The sequence below is a fragment of the Schistocerca nitens genome, chromosome 1, assembly GCF_023898315.1.
Source record: "Schistocerca nitens isolate TAMUIC-IGC-003100 chromosome 1, iqSchNite1.1, whole genome shotgun sequence".
Taxonomy (NCBI): Eukaryota; Metazoa; Arthropoda; class Insecta; order Orthoptera; family Acrididae; genus Schistocerca; species Schistocerca nitens.
In genome coordinates this window covers 316,920,252-316,939,805 of record NC_064614.1, presented here as the reverse complement: position 1 = coordinate 316,939,805, position 19,554 = coordinate 316,920,252, and the positions used below count along the sequence as shown (strand labels likewise).

The following is a 19,554-nucleotide window of genomic DNA, read 5'->3' as shown; positions in this document are numbered from 1 at the left end:
GCTTAATAAAAGTTGAATGCAAATAATTTTAATTTTTTTTTTGCTTTAGTAGCTGTCTGTCCGATTACGAAGTCTCGTAACGGTTGGCCCTGACTGTTATTATTACGCTATCTGACTGCATAGAACAACAACAAAGAATGAAATGGAAATTTTCATTAACACAATTAATTAATTAAGTCCCCAGCAACTATAAAACCTACGAAACCAAAGCACAAGTGTAACTGTTCTGTGTGTGGAAGTATGACTCAACGTACGCATCTGGCACGGTTCTTCTTCAACAACACAAGAAATTTTAAATATCACTTATACTGAATTAATTAAAGGAAATAAAAATACCATAATTACTCAAGAAAACCAGAATTACACTCTAATCCAAGAACACAAGCCAGATGCTTTGTTGACTGAACCTGTAATGACGCATTATTTAAAACATGGAAATAATGAAAAATAAATCAAGTTTCGTTACCTTCATATATTGACCAAAATCACTCTCATAATTACAATATATCTCCACACCGACTCGCTATTACCACATCTCAACAAGAACTTTTCAGTATCACATCTCAGCAAGCACTCCTTACTAGCACATCTGAACACGAACTGACTACTACGAGTCCTGGACAAGCACTGCCCACTACGACATCTCAATAATCACTGCCAGTGGAGGCGGCGGAACAATGCTCTCCAGCGATCTCTGGCGCTGTGGCTCAGTGTAGCCACCTTTCAACACAGATTTAATCTGCCAGGAAGTTTCATATCAGCGCACACTCCACTGTAGAGTGTAAATTTAATTCTACCTCTCTGGTGCCTATACTTTTCCTAAAGCCAAAATGATGCTCATCTACCGCATCCTCAGTTTTCTCTCCCGTTATTATGAATATTACTCTTGTCAGCAACCTGGACGCATGAACTGTTAAGATGATTGTGCGATAGTTCTCAAACTTGTCGGCTCTTGCAGTCTTCGGAATCGTGTGGATGATGGTTTTCCGAAAGTGTAATAGTGGATCCGCCATCTGTTCCCTATCGCCCTCTTTCTTCTTCCTCCGAGTTTTAAACGCAGTAAATGCTTGGGGTATGAGCCGTCTCTGGTTCAGAAATGAATCATGGCCCCGCTGGGATTGACACGTATCATTCTCAGTCGCTCCCTGACATTCTGCATCTACATCTACATACATACTCGGCAATCCACCATACGGTGCGTGGTGGAGGGTACCTCGTACCAAAACTAGTACCGTCTCTCCCTGTTCCACTCCCAAACAGAACGAGGGAAAAATGACTGCCTATATTCCTCTGTACGAGCCCTAATCTCTCTTATCTTTGTGGTCTTTCCGCAAAATGTAAGTTGGCGGCAGTAAAATTGTACTGCAATCAGCCTCAAATACTGGTTCTCTAAATTTCCTCAGTAGCGATTCACGAAAAGGACGCCTCCTTTCCTCTAGAGACTTCCACCCGAGTTCCTGAAGCATTTCCGTAACACTCGCGTGATGATCAAACCTACCAGTAACAAATCTAGCAGCCCGCCTCTGAATTGCTCCCTCAATCCGACCTGATAGGGATCCCAAACGCTCGAGCAGTACTCAAGAAAAGGTCGTATTAGTGTTTTATAAGCGGTCTCCTTTACAGGTGAACCACATCTTCCCAAAATTCTAACAATGAACCGAAGACGACTATCCGCCTTCTCCACAACTGCCATTACATGCTTGTCCCACTTCATATCGCTCTGCAATGTTACGCCCAAATATTTAATCAACGTGACTGTGTTAAGCGCCACACTAGTTATGGAGTATTCGAACATTACAGGATTCTTTTTCCTATTCATCTGCATTAATTTACATTGATATATATATATTTAGAGTTAGCTGCCATTCTTTACACCACTCACAAATCCTGTCCAAGTCATCTTGTATCCTCCTACAGTCACTCAACGACGACACCTTCCCGTTCACCACAACATCTACATCTACTTCTACATCCATACTCCGCAAGCCACCTGACGGTGTGTGGCGGAGGGTACCTTGAGTACGTCTATCGGTTCTCCCTTCTATTCCAGTCTTGTATTGTTCATGGAAAGAAGGATTGTCGGTATGCCTCTGTGTGGGCTCTAATCTCTCTGATTTTATCCTCATGGTCTCTTCGCGAGATATACGTAGGAGGGAGCAATATACTGCTTGACTCCTCGGTGAAGGTATGTTCTCGAAACTTCAACAAAAGCCCGTACCGAGCTACTGAGCGTCTCTCCTGCAGAGTCTTCCACTGGAGTTTATCTATCATCTCCGTAACCCTTTCGCGATTACTAAATGATCCTGTAACAAAGCGCGCTGCTCTCCGTTGGATCTTCTCTATCTCTTCTGTCAACCCTATCTGGTACGGATCCCACACTGCTGAGCAGTATTCAAGCAGTGGGCGAACAAGCGTACTGTAACCTACTTCGCCCGGGTTCCCGGGCTCGATTCCCAGCGGGGTCAGGGATTTTCTCTGCCTCGTGATGACTGGGTGTTGTGTGATGTCCTTAGGTTAGTTAGGTTTAAGTAGTTCTAAGTTCTAGGGGACTGATGACCATAGATGTTAAGTCCCATAGTGCTCAGAGCCATTTGAACCATTTTGTAACCTACTTCCTTGGTTTTCGGATTGCATTTCCTTAGGATTCTTCCAATGAATCTCAGTCTGGCATCTGATATACCTACGATCAACTTTATATGATCATTCCATTTTAAATCACTCCTAATGCGTACTCCCAGATAATTATGGAATTAACTGCTTCCAGTTGCTGACCTGCTATATTGTAGCTAAATGATAAGGGATCTTTCTTTCTATGTATTCGCAGCACATTACATTTGTCTACATTGAGATTCAATTGCCATTCCCTGCACCGTGCGTCAATTCGCTGCAGCCGCACATTGCTATCCACCCTATCCAAAAGATCATTAATGTAGATAGAAAACAACAGCGGACCTACCACACTTCCCTGGGACACTCCAGATGATACCCTCACCTCCGATGAACACTCACCATCGAGGACAACGTACTGGGTTCTATTACTTAAGAAGTCTTCCAGCCACTCACATACTTGGGAACCAATCCCATATCTCTTCTCTTCCCTTTTCAGTAGCTCTACAGCCGTTGGTGAGCCTTGGTTTCTTCAACAATCTTCCTCCACACTTCTCGGTTATTTGCTGCTCTTTTCCATCCCCGGACTCCCATATTGCTGATATCCATTATTGCCTCATCGATCCATCTTCTTCTAGGTCTCCCTTTTTGCATAACTGAATGGATCATACCTTTCATCATTTTCTTTGGAATTCTATCATCTGCCATTCTCTCCAAGTGTCCTAGCCATCGTATTCGCTGTGATTTCACAAATTTCACTATGTCCCAGCCTTGTATTATTGTAATTCGGCATTGTAGCGTATTCTCCAGCCTTCTTCCTCCCTTATTGGCCCATAGATTTTGCATAGCATTTTCCGCTCAATGCTTCTTAGAACATTTTTATCGTGTTCTGTCAACGTCCATATCTCTGAGCCGAATGTGATAACTGGGCGGACTAGGGAATTATATATTAGCAGTTTAGTTTTTCTTGTAACAAGGCTATTTTTGAAAAGCTGCATATTTGCAAAGTAAGCTCTGTTTCCTGCTTGTATTCTTTCCCTTATAGCCTTTCCAATACTGTTATCATTTGTTATTAGGGCTCCCAAGTAGTTAAAAGAGGACACTCCATTGAAGCATTTCCCATTGATGTTTAGGTTTTTAGGGGTTCTTCTGGCCTCAGATAGTGACATTACCATATATTTTCTTTTGTTTTCATTTACTATGAGGCCAATTTTTAAGGCTTCTGTTTCCATTGCCCGGTATGTTTCTAGGAGTGTATTGGTATTTCTTCCTACGATAGCAATGTCATCAGCGTATGCACATATCTGGCTAGTTTTCATAAATATGGTGTCTCTTTTGTTGATTTTATGTACTGCTCTATGCAGGGCTATGTTGAATAGGACAGTGGAGAGACTATCCCCTTGCTTCACACCTTTATTAAAGTCAAAGCTTTCACTTGTTCTGCTAAGGACCTTTACTTTTGATCTTGTCTCTGTCATTGTCAATCTGATTAGTCTTATTAATTTAGCACATATACCAACTTCTTTCAGTATTCTGTATAGTTCTTGCCGATTTATGCTGTCAAAGGCTTGTTTGAAATCGATGAATAAGAAATGCAGATCTATATCATATTCATAGAACTTTTCCATCATTTGCCTTATCACAAATATTTGATCAGTTGTTCCTCTACCTTTTCGAAAGCCACACTGATATTCCCCTAGTATTCCTTCTGCAAGCTTCCGTATCCTTTCGTTTAATATACTTGTGAAGATCTTATTAGCTGTACTTAGGAGTGTTACACCTCTATAGTTTTCACATGCTGTTCTGTCCCCTTTCTTATAAATGGGGACTATTATTCCCATTTTCCAATTATCTGCCATAGTTTCTGTTTCCCATATATCTGATATTAATGTGTGCAGTTCCTTTATTACAGCCTCACCACCAGTTTTTATTAATTCAGCAATTATGCTGTCTTCCCCAGGGGCTCGATTGTTTTTTGACGTGCACAGCCTGGGATACCTCTTGTAGTGTTGGCTTTCTTGCCTCATTGGTTTCATTGTCTACTTCCAGCTCCACTCTTCCCTCCTGTGCAGCTGTCTCTTCATCTTCTAGCCTGGTGCTTAGTGTATCTTTGAAATACCAATCCCATATGCTCGTACCTTAGTTAGGAGTCTGCAGTGGGGCATTGCAGAATAATGCAAACGGGCCAGTTGTCCCACACTCTGCGAATCCACTTTCCAGGCTCTCAGCTCTCTCGGGGTACGCATGTGCTGGTTTCCGCTGGGAGTGGAAACGCGGCGGTAGACCTAGAAGAGGAAGCCCACCGGAAGCATGGCACAGTGGGTGACGGCACGCCGCTGTGCTGGCAGGCCAGTGCCGATTGTGAGGAACTGCTGGCAGCGCGGCAGGCAGCAGGCAGCGAAGGAAGGGAAGAGAAGGGAAGGGAAGGGCGTGCTGGCGCGGCAGGGACCTGTTGTGCGCCGCCGGCTGCCTACCGCTGGCGGCTGGCGGGCCGTCAGTCTGCCGCCGACTGCCCAGGCGCGAGCACCTCCGCGCGGCCGACACTCTGCCACTCCGCCACTGTGCCCCACGCTCTCCTCACACTCGCCCAGCCTGCCTCCGCGGAAGCAGCCTCTCGCTCGCCGCCGGATCCACGCCTCACGAGAGTGTCGCCGCCCGAGTTCTCGCCGAGGTGCAGTGCAGGTCGTGTCATTCGTGTGTGTTCCGACGTTCGATCGATTTCTTATATTTCTTAGGCATCACATAAGTACTGAACTACGGTTGCTAGGAGTATACGCTGTGCTGCGCTGTGGACAGTGCCGATCATGTGATTTTTCTGGTGAGTCTCTGTATTTATTCGATTTACTGTGTTGCTTATAGCGTTCGTGTTACCGCCGCGTCGTGACCATTTAACACAAATCTGCTCATTGTTGAAGGCTGCTTGATTATGTTTCTCGTAGAGTTACTCGTATAACAATAACTACTCCTTGACAGAAATACTAAACCTGTAACCAACTCGATTGAAAGCTAGTATCAACAGTGACACTTGCTTTCCAACACTACCGTTTATTTACAATAACAGACACTTAGTTACATTTAAATTTCTACCTGTCAAAAAAACCAAAAAACAAAAAAAAAATGGTTCAGATGGCTCTGAGCACTATGGGACTTAACTTCTGAGGTCATCAGTCCCCTAGAACTTAGAACTACTTAAACCTAAGGACGTCATACACATCCATGCCCGAGGCAGGATTCGAACCTGCGACTGTAGCGGTCGCGCGGTTCCAGACTGTAGCGCCTAGAACCGCTCGGCCAGTCCGGCCGGCTTCTACCTGTCCCGCGTGCTTTCTTTTCGGTGCCCTATAGAAAGCACATTTTCTTCGTTCATGTACTCTGTACGTTACAGATTGTTGTATGACGTAGTGCAAGGTTTGTCTTACGTGAGCCAAGATATGTGTCACCAGTTTTCGAGAGATTGTTGTAATGATTCTTTATCAGACTTAATATTTGAAATATATTCATTTGTATTTTGTTTCTAACCGTAATTATATCTGAGGTTACATAACGCAACGTATAACTAGAGCCTCTCTTTAAAAAATCTATTATTCTCACATCGGTCTTCGCATTGCCACTTTTTTAAAATAGCGACAGCTCACCGTGTTATTTTAAGACGTTTTCGAGGTTTAACGTTTACAGTAATGCACGAGTTTGTTAAGGAACATCGTTTCTTTCCATCCTCCACATCCGTACTTGGTTGACAAAAGAATTACTAATATTCCAGAAATGCCTAGTGCGAAATATAGAACACAGTGACTGGAGGGTACCGGTTCTAAGTGTGAAAGCTGTGCAGATCTACCACTAGATGACCGCTGAAATTTCGTAGCTTAGCGCTGGACGTTGTTTCACGGACAAACGCTCGCGCTGTGTATTCTGCGGAACACGTGGACTTGGCCTTACTGCGCATGAGCTACGGAGCGCGATGCTGCGGACGCATGGCACACTGTGCGCTAACAGAATAAACGTTACCACGTGTGGTGGCCTGGGCAGTCTTCGTAATCAGACCCAACTACGTACTTGTCATATCTGCTTTTGTTTTCCTAAATACTAACTGATATAAGCCTTTTTAACGAAAAATGATTGAAATAGTCGTTTACCCTCCCAACAGTTTCATGATGAAAAGACCACTTCAGCAGTATCTTAACTATTTACTTACGACCCAACTGGTTACATGGCTTTAGACACACGTCTTCAGGGATACATGTTTATTTCATAACTTGGTTCAAACGATAACCATTAGACAACCTAAAATTCTCTGTCTATTTGTAATAAATGGGCTCACCCGTCTGGTTACCGTTAAGAACAAAGTTGTGAAATAAATATGTATCCCTGAAGACTTCACTCTACTGCCATAAAACTAATTGGATCACAAATAATATCTGTCATGCAGCTGAATCAGCCTTTTTCGTCCTGATAAAATTCTACAGTTGTGGACGCCCACAATACAAAAATGTCTGCCTCAGAGAGTTGTCCAACATGTCACTGAAATTCAGAGGCACTGCTTTTCCAGTGCTACTATTAAGGTCTGAATGATGCACAAGGATTTGGTGAAACGTAAATTTCTACATCTTCACTACTCGTTTCGAAAATTATGAACACAGGGGGATGTAGTGCGATGCAATGAAGAAGCATGTGTAGACTCTATTTCTCCACATTTTCTTTTCTTTGACAATGCTGGAGGTTGTGTACATATTCTTAATACTCTGAATTATCCCCATGCTGAATCATTTACGAGAAGTTTTAATACGAGATGAAATAAATGCCTTCACCTTTTTTTCGTGTAAGTGCTAGACGAAGAAAGAGTGAAGTCCCTGCAGCTTCAAGAAAGACTAGGCTTAGTGTAAGTAAGTTGCAGTTCATGTGAATCACATTACTGAATGTTCAGTTTGAAAGACAACCACCTAAACTGATCGGCTACGTGAGAGCTCTTGCTTTTAGATATATGAACCCTTTGGAATTATTTCTGTAAATGGTTACATGAGTAACGTACAACACCGTTATTTCGAATTTAGTATCCGCATACGTAAATCATCAGATTTACTCGGGCTGCCAGATACACCAAAATGTTTCGGACTAATTCTCCGCAGTCGCTGAAAATTACTGGAATCACTGAAAACCCTTTGTGAGGATTTAGTTCCCGTAATGCAGTTTTTCTTCCGTTTATGGTTCACTACGAAAAATACTTAACGATAAACCATGAAACATTATCCAGGAAGCATTTTATGACTACTGGGCTAAAATATAAAGAGCGTATTTTATCTCAGACAGCTGTGGTGTTTATGGTGATCCCAGCAATCGAGTGCAAATCTTGGAAACCGACAAACTTCCTCTTGCGGGAAGCACAGAGATGGGAGAGCGGCAGCCTGATGAATCACGGGGTCACTGAACTAGTGACTGTTTAAGAAAAGGAAAGAAGAGTTCTAGAACCCCAACATCCGCCGTGTAACCTTTAACCGGATAACATTTTATGGCGGGAGTTATCAGGCGCTACGCTACGAGGCGAGCGGTAAAATATTTCATGCTCAGCTGTAACCGACACCTCCCTGTCCGATCGGCTATTTTACGACCGCACGCGAGTGCACTTCGACCTCTGACCTGCGGTGTACTTTCTTCCGTTTATTGAAAAGCCCCGGCATTAAGCGCATGATGAAAGATACTTTACTGTTCCGACGACTAACAAATCTACTGTGCCATGACCCTGTACAATACAGAGCTGACCGCCATGCAGATAACATGTACAAATCTTGGACACATGGACGGATGTAAGGAAAAGCGGGCAGCGAAGGTACAGTTCACTAACAACGACATGCACATTTAATGAATTAGACGGTTTCCTTGACGGAAAACATACACACAGAAGTAACGCCGAACATATCTTCGACAGTTCTGGGAACGAGCAGTGAATGAGCGGTTTTTACAAACCTGTTGATTCACTCCTGAGGTAAAACTCGTATACGAGACTTGTTACAATAGGAACAGACTGGTGCCATAAAATGTGTGTACTTACCGAATATGTTCAGTCAGCGTTGACCACCTTCGATGTAGGACCCGTTTGAGTCTTCGCACGCCTGACGCCCTTCCGTCCACTGCCCAAAATATTTCTGCATTTCGTTTACCGTGCGATTGCTCGTAAGTTCCTTTCATTGTTCTTGCCTTTTGGCCGAGTGCAAGAGAACGATTATAGTAAACTGCTCGTCAGGTGCAACTAAGTAAATAACTTTTGTTCAAACTTGATATAGTGTAACGATAAAGTTGGAGATCGCAGTTTCGAAATAATACGCGACGATGAATAGTTTCTTTGTAGTGTGAGTAGACTCATTTCTTTCATGTCGTAGTATTTAGCGAACTGAAGGACGATGTCACTGATGGTAACGTCAATTTTTAGGAGATTACAAAGTAATCTGTAGGTTAAAACTTTTCAGAAGAAAATAAGTCCTGAATCTAGAGAAATGTGTAGTTGTATGGCTCATAAGAGTGTTAGTGTAACATTATTTGACCATACGATCAGTACGTTACTGTTGTGCCGAATATGCAAGTACATGGGAGTAACAATGAATGGGGATATAAAAGTAAAATTATCACAAAACCTTCGCCGTACATTAAGTATGTTCTTCGTGATTACCTGCTACTATAAACCGTAATCTGTATGAGAAATACAGTATTAAATTCTTGACAATTGGAATGTCGCCAGTGTGTGCGAGGGATCTACATGAAACTACAGTAATTCGTTGTATATGCAATGTAGTGGGTAGCAAATGGTAACATGATTGTCTGACTCACTTTAAAGTGGTCGCAAAAGTGCTGTCGGATATACCAGAAAAGGATAACATTCTTTTTATTAACTAGTTGAAATCTGGTCAGTTAAGTTGAAAGGAAAGACAAGGCTGTAGGCATTTCCTACTTATTTCAAAGATCCTTATGTAATGATTCCATAGCGATCGCCAGGACGTAGGATCCATTACTATTTCAGCTGGAGAAAATAACTAAACATTATAACGCTTCATCTGTGAATGAATCTAAAAGAATATTTAATATTGTAGAAGACTTCTGTGCTACAGACTGAAGTATACAAGCAAACTTCCGAACAGGCTTTGAAGGACTAACGGTACCGACCGAACACCGTGTAGTCCTCAGCCCTCAGGTGCTACCGGATTTTGATACGGAGGGGCATGCGGTAAGCACATCGCTCTCCAGGCCGTTGTCAATTTTCGTGATCGGTACAATTGTATAAATACAAAATCTCATGAAAAACCATGATTTAGTTTGCTAGAGACGACATGGTAGAGGTTTAGCGATATTGCGCCACTGGAGGGAACTCATCTGTTGGGTGGGCTCGATTTCGAACCCTGGGCGTCCTGATAAATAAGTCAAATATTTAATACAGTGCCACATCACTGTGGTGTACCAATAAAATTATCTTAAGAACGTACAAATTGACGCCTTTTACACCAGCATCACTTGGAAGTCAAGCTAAATTATGACAGTAATTTTTGCACAGTTTTGTAGACAGCTAACGCTTACACAGCGTATCATGGGCGAACACAACGCCCTACGAAGTTCAGTGGTGGCACTGTAAGAGATTGCTGGCGGCGCCAGCAGTGTAAGGAAAATCTTTGACAATGCCAGCCGCTGGTGCTGGCGAAACATTAGAACAATCACTAAATAAACATTGGCCGAAGAGTGCGAGACAAAAGCTAAAAGGAGGTACATCCAGAAGTGGCTACGAAAGCGTTAACAGTTCTGTGCATTGTATGTCTGTTAACTTTACTGAATCAAATACAGTTTCCTATTCTTCTCAACGAAGTTTTCTGGTATAAGAGAAATCCCATTTTATGCCGTTCCTTTTACATTCGTCATGTCTCTGTAAATCATTATTTTTTCCCGATGACGGTTTTTTATTTCTGGTACTCAGATTCTCTTCCATGTTAAACGTCTGTTAGCGAAGCCCGTCGCCATTTGACGCTTACAATGCGCAGTCATTATTTAACTGCTGTTTAGGAACACATATTTAATGTGTCATTTAACATTTTTGTCTCTTCACTGCATTAATACTTTCGGGCTGTTTACTTTAAAAGAGAATTCATTGTACTTAGGAGCACCTAACTGGGATCGAATGTCATACCGAATCTTATTGCTGAAGTTCACTGTTTCAGTGTTGTGGTACTGGGACTTAAAAAAAAAAAAAACGTCGATTAGAAGCCAAATATCGAATCAAGTTAGCTGCTTTCGCTGTGGACAGTGTGTTCTTCTCAACTTTGACATTACAGACACATCTAAAGCATGCATTTGTCGTGAATACCACTGTTTTCCTTACTGTAATTTAAAGTTTCTTTGAAGGATCGGTTTTAGCATTCGTCGAAAGCGCCCAGTGGAATCACAGAGGTCCTGTGGTAGGCTGCCCTGTCCAGAATTACGAGTGCGGTAATTCAACCAACGTGCCATGATTCTCAATTGTTTCAGAAGGCCATCACTAGAATGGAAAAAAATCCAGTAAATGTACATCATATTTTTCTCAGGCGAACTTGTTTGACCATTAACCGTTGCAGACGAAATTTTCCTAATTTTACAGACAGTGAATTAGAACACTACATTAAATTTATTGGATATTCCACCGTGTTGACAGCTTAAGTCTCTGCTCTATTCAGCTATTCTTTAATTTATTTAAGTTGTTCTGTGTATCTCAGGACTATTTCATTTGATTATCTTTAATATTTGGGTGTCTTTCTTCTGGACCAGAGAATGTTTCCAATTTTCTTGATAGCCTAAGAGATTTACAAAATTACAAGAAAGCACACGAATTTGTAATTGTTAAGCGACGCACTCATTTCTTGCCGTTATATTTTCTGTAAGTAATTTTACAGCTATTTTATGTATTATTTCTGATGCATATCTGTTTATTGTTGTCCCTCACTTAGCCGCGATTTACCGCTGTAAATTATTGAAAGCAATGTCCTTATCGGAGTTTTGGTAAATTATTTTCCTTCTGACAGTATCCTTCAGATTCGTTATGATTTCTCCGTGTAGCAGACGGCACGTGTGCCTTTAAATGATGATCTCACTTCCTTATTTCCACTAATTACTATTAAGTTGTGGTATTTCAGTGAAAGAATGACGACATTAAAATCCCCGATTCGTCTCTCATTAATCTTCACCGTTTCACAGTATTTGTTTTGCAGCACTTCTACGAAGTAGACTCAATCGGAAAGAACTCGCTGAGAATTATTATAATCGAGGAGAAACTATTTGGATATAAACACAAATTTCATTTCAGTACGAAGAATGTTCACAATACGAAAACTATAAACCAGACGAGATTAGAGATACTAAACTTTAAGAGAGTTAAAATAGCTGCCATTACAGAGTACAATAGCTTTCCTGAACACAATGCCCTAAGCTGATAAATTCCATTCTCGATTTTGTATGCCGTGCATAGTTGTGTGGTTACCGATTTCACAGAGAGTCACGTGCCCCATCATTTATTCCTAAAGGGAGCAGCCGGAGGCTGGCGGTCAGTTCCGATGTGGAAAGTGTTAGCCATGCCCTGCGGCCGTCCGGAACGGTCTTTAGGAGAGCGTAAATTGCTGCTGATGGTGGAACCGGACTGCCTTAACTTACCAGCTGACTGGTAACTAACCGTAGCGAGCGATGTGGGCCCGTCGGACTACCCTCGTGTAGTCATCCGAGGATTTGTCCACTGATAGTTATCTGAGCTTCTCCCGTGGCCTTTCAAATATGGAAACAGTAATTAGCGAAAACCTGACCTAACGTACAGGTTGTTTATAAACTGGTTATACAGAAGTAACCTTATTTGTGAAAAAGGTAAATAACTTACAGAAAACTTTGACACGTCACTGTATGTAGTTTATCTTCAACTTCTATTTACAAATGTTCAGTGTGGCACCTTTTGTAACATGGAAAATGCCCATCTGTAATCAGTTTCCTGCCAAAGTCTATAATGAAACTCTTGATGTATGCTGGCAACTGCTTGTGTTATGCGTTGATGACGCTCGTCCACATTTTTCGGAGGCGGAGAAACAACTGCTCTGTCTTTCACGTAACCCCTTTCGTAGGAGACCATTGGGTATTAAATCAGGTGTTCGTGGTGGCCGAGATATTGTTCTACCACATTTGATGAAAGTCGGCACATTCCTACGAGATATGCGACAACTTCACGATGATAATATGGATGCACGCCATCTTGATGGAAAATAAATTCTGAGCCCATATCCTGTTGTAACTGAGGATTAGATACTTTTCAGGCATGTCCAAGTACGAAAAGCGAGTTACAGTTGACTCGGCGAAAAAGAGACACAATAAGTCTTGTTACATCTTACAGCACAAAAAAATTTGCCTTAGGCGAATCCGTAAATGTTGGATTTATGTGACGTCGTTTCTGCTCATCCCATATCCGAACATTATGCCGATTCACTTTAACGTAGATCTGGAAGATGGTATCGTCACTGAACACCATTTTATTAAGAAAATTATGTTCAGTCTGCATTTCTTTAAAAATTTGTTCACAAAACTCAGCTCGTTTTTCTTTGTCATTTTCTCTTAAAGCTTGCAACAGTTCTAGTTTGTAGGGTCTGCATCACAGGCGTTTCCGTAATACTTTCCACTCTGTAACACTAGGCGTATTCAGTTCTGAACTGCACGTCTCGTTGACTTATCTGATTACGAATATAAGACTGCCAAACTTGATAAATTGCTGTGTCATACACTACTGGATATTAAGTCCTGAAGTGCCTCTGAACTGTAGTAGCGGATGTGGATTCACGACATCGTAAACAAACCTGCACGCACGCTGCACCATTATACGACTCCTTGATGACTGTTGAAATAACACATTCGCGCACGCCGCCTAGCGGGAACGTCGGGAACTAACAAGGTTAGGCGCAAATAATCTTGTCGATATACTGTATTCAGTGCTGTGTCAAATATTCAAGTAAGTGATTTACCCTTCTCGTAATTAAATATTACTTCTGTGTAACTAATTTATAAACATGATGTATTATTTACAGGAATAATTTTACTACTTTACAGAAATAATGAATAAAGCACTCAGTCCACTCCGTATCAGAATTATTTAGTATAGCAGCGTTTCGACTTAAAAAGTGACTTAGACAACAGCCAACGATTATTTTCTTAGTCATATACCTAATAAGTAAGCAGACTCTGTACGCTTTAATACGAACTGTTACTTTTCTATGTCGGGCTTTCCCGGTATCACTTTTTCTACATAGCTTATTTCTCTGGGAAACAAAGTGGAGTAAGCAGCTATACAACTATGTTTATCAAATAAACAACAACCATCACCAAACATCCCGAGTAACGTAACACTGTGTTGACTGGGGGTTGCAACGCCTTGTCAGGACATCATAACGTAATTTCCGCTTGTTTTCCTAAAAACACTTCAGGTTAATATTGGAACGGTTAATTCAGCAAACCCGTTGTAGATTTCTTTAAACTTCCAAACTTTACAGCGCACTGTTCCTAAATACTTCGCTCCTTACAGGATGTCAAGAACGAAAATTACGAAACTACACTGTTGAATAAGACAAATTGTTCTATTTTGAAAGGTCCACACAATTAATATACATGCGGCTCGAAGACGATAATCGCCCTGCAAGAAATCGTAAAGTATCATTTTCAAATTGGATTATGGTGGTTTAACTCAACTTGACTTGTAGCAAATCACCCAATAAAATGAGAAACTTAAAGACATGCTGTAGGACAACAGCGAGTGATGATAATCTGTATCAGCCTTTTTTACTTACAGGACATGTTAAAGTGGAAATTAGAACATGGCAGAAGTATTGCACTATTGCCATGGATAAACGGTTGTTTTTATACAACATACACCACTCGGCGAGGTGTTTGATGCAAGTAACTCAGTCTGTGGAAGTCAGACGTCATCGATCGGTTCTCACTGCTTCCTGGCCATGGCCTACTTTATTTAGCACCGTGTTAAGTGTACTAAAGGATAACTGACTGGTGCAGTTAACGAACATTGAAACGATATATGCGACATTCAAATTGTTGGTATGTTAGGCGCGCTCATCATTTATTGTCTGCTGTGTAGAGTTAAGAGTGGGAGGAAAGTAACCTGTATCGGTTAGTGTTATTCTGTTCTCACCGTTCACTTACACCCATCAGCCACCTCAACCAGAATATTATTGGACCGCGTACATTACAAGGGGACTTTAGAAAGGATACATCACATTATTATGGCAGATCACAGAATTTTTTATTCAGTTTTGTACTACACTTCATATTGAGACAGATATATGAAATTATTTTTCAACATAGTTACAAAATCACTGTAAACAACGATCAGAATTTTACTTCAGTTCATCGACAATAGAAATCCGATCCTTGGAGACGGAGTCATTCGAGAATAGCAGTGTGAACGTCCTCATTGTTGGAAAATCTCTTTTCCTTCAGGTTCTCTTGCCCCTCCTTCCAGATCAGCATTATCCAAGTCTGTACATTCTTGCTAGCACCATTTCACTACAGCTGGATTTGCATCAGGCCCAATTATCGTTAGGATTTCACGGTGAATCTGTGTGCAATTTCGACGTTTTTCCAATAAGACTCATACTCTCCCAGTGCTTCAGCTTCGGTTTTAGTTTCCAGTTGCTGCACCATTTCACTCGGACACTGTGATGCACCTCTTCTCAGGGCTACAGTATAACCCGCTCAATTCAGCAATTGAGGGAAACAATATCTAAATGTTCTCTGACATTAATCGCAAATTTTCTCCCACCCTCTCTCCAGTGTACGAAGACTATTCATTTATTAAGGTCTAAACGGTTGCGAAATCGAAACGATAGTGAAATTCTGATGAAACTTTAGACAGCTGTGTTGCGCATTGTCTGCAGTATTCTCGTCGATCGCTTCATGTCGCTCTTTTTAGTTCTGAGTGCACAGTCAACACGTAACGATGCATAGAAAATAATGTCCCCCCCGCAGAGTACGAGTACCTGCTGAGAGATTTCGCCTGATTTCATGCAGCCCACATAACATAAATGTTATACATATCCTTCTTCATGACAATTCTTGTTCGCACAGTGCAAGGAGAATGAAGACGCTCCTGCAGGGTTTTGCAACGAGAAGTGCTCGATCATCCACCATGCAACCACGACTTGGATCTTTTCATCCCTGTTAATGTGAACTGCTGCCTATGAAGACAACATTTCCAACGTTTTGACACAGGCAACGAGCCCACCGTAGAGAATTGGCGGAAATCACAGGCGGCTGCCTTTCTCATTAGGGTATTGGAAAGTTGGTACAACCCTACGAGAAACGTCTAAGTCGGAGCGGCGACTATATAGGAAAGTAAATGAGAGTTGTAGTAAATATTGCAAATAATGCCTTTTTGGTATTTACTGTTGTTTCCATTTCGCGACTAATCGGACGTTTATAAACGAATAGACCTCGTATTTCTTTTGTGGAAGGAGGGAGGGAAGTATTTGATGTAAGAGACATCGATACAAACTGGAGACCTTTCGGCTGAAGCTGCAGACATGATCGTGTAACACATGATTATTTTGAGGCGATCATCAGGACGCAAATGGTAACTGTGCATTGATGTAAGCGGACTAATTTTTCAAAATATCTCTAAAACAGTATTTGTCAAACGACAGCTTGAAAACCATCTTCGAAAATCAATAGCATCAAATCATTCAAAGACAGCTAAAGGACTTATTATCACTTAAAGAAGTGTTTCTTTTATCTCCAATGATCACTGTAAAATTTTGTATATGCAGTGTAAAAAAATTACTCTTTTTTTTTTACTTCGGACATTTTTAGTTACTTTGCTGCTTAAATAACAAAGCTCACTTACTACCTTGTGTCATTTCGTACTCTCATTTCTTAGCTCCGTCTGATTTAATTGAAATACTTTTTACTGTCATTGTTTTGTTATTGTTGATACCCATCTTACAATCTCGTTTCAAAACACCAAACATTCCGCTCGACCTCACCCCCAGTCTTTTGCCATCTCTGGAGGAACTATAAGTCATCACCAAACCTTAAAAGTTTTTATTTATTCTCCGTGAATTTTAATACTCTCTCTAAATTTACCGCTCCTTTTCTTCACAGCTTGTTACTTTGTATATCGAACAATGTCAGTGATAGGCTACTGCTTTCAAAAAATGGTTCAAATGGCTCTGAGCACTATGGGACTTAACATCTGAGGTCATCAGTCACCTAGAACTTAGAACTACTTAAACCTAACTAACCTAAGGACATCATACACATCCATGCCCGAGGCTGGATTCAAACCTGCGACCGTAGCGCTCGCGCGGTTCCAGACTAAAGCGTCTGGAACCGCTCGGCCACACTGGCCGGCTACTGCTTTCCTCGATTCTTATAACAGTAGTCTGGTTTGTATAGAAGTTGTTAATAACCTGTCACTCCCTGCATTCTACCCTGCTGCCTTAACAATTTCAGACAGTAAAATGCAATCAATATTGCTAAAAGCTTTCCCTATACGTAGGTTTTCCTTTCTGTAGAGGCCATACGGTATTTCGACGTGTATCGTACCTTTATCTTCAAGTGACTTCTCGCGTTCGAGAACAGATCTGACGAATATTCGAAGTGTTTGGATATTCTTGCAGTTACGGTTTCCTTTTCTTTCTGTAATCGAGAATATGTCGTAGCCATTTAGATGTTGGAAACGTTTCCATTTGCAAGTAATGGATCCTTCACTTTTTTCTGAAACCGATGAGACGTCCCAATGAGTTGATGGGAATGTCTTATTCAGGCTAAGAGCTGCTGTAGGCTGGTCTGGCACCTTGGAACCTGTCCATCTTCCCATAGAGCAGTGTGGTGTCTGGATAGCTGCGCTGATGTTTGTCTGGCGGGTAGCGGAGTCGCTTTTAAGCTGTCACCTTACGAAACGAGCAGTCGTCCTAAATCATGAGAAGGGTTACCGTTACGTCAGCGTCTTCAGGACTCCACTTCAAAGACGTGCCGTACGTATCTCAAACCTTTCATAGTCACTGGTGCTTTAAGACATCCGGGTGCTTTTTTCTCACTTGGAGGCTATCGAATGACCGTCTTTAGTTTGTGGTGTTCCATTTTCCGTCACGCTGTGCCAAATTAGAGTTGGCAAATAAATAATCTTAGCCTAGAGGGAATATTAAAAACCGTGTTTCTAAGTGTTTCTTCTAGTGCAAGAAAACGCGTAGAGATCCCATTGAGAGTGATACACTGAAAAAATAAATCTGAAAGAAGTAAATCTTTTATTGCTGAGAAAACATTTACTTCTGTCATGGAAAGCATTTAGTAACAGCGTGTGGCGCAAAGATAGATAACTATAACTGAATCTCAGATGCTATTGCATGTCATGAAAGTGAATCTGAAAGTTACACTATTCCTCACATTTGTGAGTGACAATGTAACATTACGGCAAAATTAGAGATCACATAAACATTGTAAACGTCAAGTAACAATACCTGTTATGTTCTGTGAAGGCCCCCTTTCTGTAAATTATTTATTCCAGTAAGCAAAGTAAGATATGGCAGTGGCCAGCTATCGTAACTACATTGAGCGATTCAGCGGTATGGTAAGTTTATTCCAAGACTACAAAATAATGTTTCACTACGGAAGCTTTGTCTAGGTTACCACAAATTTCTGGCAACGCTTTTCAAAATTCCTGCCCAAAGAAAAATTTTCTGTGGAACATGTCAAATACACGTAGAAAGTTCGTGCCATCTAGTTTTACAGGTGGATGAAAGAAACGTCATCAGACAACAGTTTTGTAACACAGTTTACGTAGTATCGGAACATTCAGTTATTCGTATTATTCAGGGTAACCGTATCATAACGTCCATCTGTTCAGTTTTGTATTTGTTTCATCCAGTAGCCTTTACAGTGAACGTATTTCCAAGAGAGTGTGTCGTAAGAAGTTTCATTGCAAGTAATCCCTATAAACCTCTAGAAGACAAGAGAGATTTTCACGTTTCTTTGTGTTGGTTAATTCAGAGAAAATTTCGTATACCTCAAAAAATTCACATCTATTCTCCTTATTTCTCTTACACCCTGGGCTTCCACTGCGTAACTATTGATACTATTCTATTGCATTTAGAATTAGAACAAAATTTCAGAAAACTGATCAACCCATAGAGTGACAGATGTAAACAATGGGTTGAAATACTTAAGTCTGAAGATAATTACTGTGTGGCTGAAACTAAATGCGTAATAAAGTTCCGCTGTGTCTATAGCGTTATAAAAGAATACAAGTCATTCACAATATCATCAGCAATGTCGCAAAGTTTTCCCAAAAATAGTCAGTGGGGAGTGTATTATTTGCTGGCACTCTGTGAATGTCCTCTTGGTATTTCACGTCTTCTGATAATTCGCTGGTACTTGATAACCATTCCCTTCGACATATCATCTTTTTACTTGCACTTGTCTCAATAAATGTTAAGTATGTAACGTCATAAAGGTGTAAAATTACTGTATTACTTCCGTAAATTAGTCTGCATATTGACTGATGTTTCAGAGCTGATAGTTCTAAATATGTCTCACACTGGAAAATGTTGAAGTCATCTCGTTAATGCAGCCCGTTAAGAATGTACTGTCGCGCAGAACTTTATATTAAAATATCCTTCCAGAAACGACTACTTCGTAAATGGGAAGTAAGACACAGTTAATGCTGTTAAACTAACTGCTATTGTTCCTACGAGTCTGTAGCGTCTCCCAGTCACATAATATGTTGAAACACAAATACAGACAGCGCAAGAAATCACTAAAACGGAGAATAATTAGGGTGTTCGGACGTCTCTGAAGATTTAGCGGTACTAAAATATCCCACTACTGTAAATACTGCAGAAGAAATGCACATAAATATAACGGAGTGAAGTTAATGAACTATATGGTTTTCAGTGTCCCTACCGCAGTATT

At 41.1% G+C, this 19,554-nt stretch overlaps 1 protein-coding gene across 1 annotated transcript in view; it reads left to right on the top strand.

Annotated features, from left to right (window-relative positions):
- Positions 1 to 5,093: 5,093 nt before the first annotated feature.
- Positions 5,094 to 19,554, top strand: part of LOC126244898 (discoidin domain-containing receptor 2-like) — a 215,222-nt gene continuing 200,761 nt past the window's right edge. The window contains exon 1 of the mRNA XM_049948277.1: positions 5,094 to 5,425. The gene's annotated coding sequence lies outside the window, so the exon portion shown is untranslated. The remainder of the gene's footprint in view (positions 5,426 to 19,554) is intronic.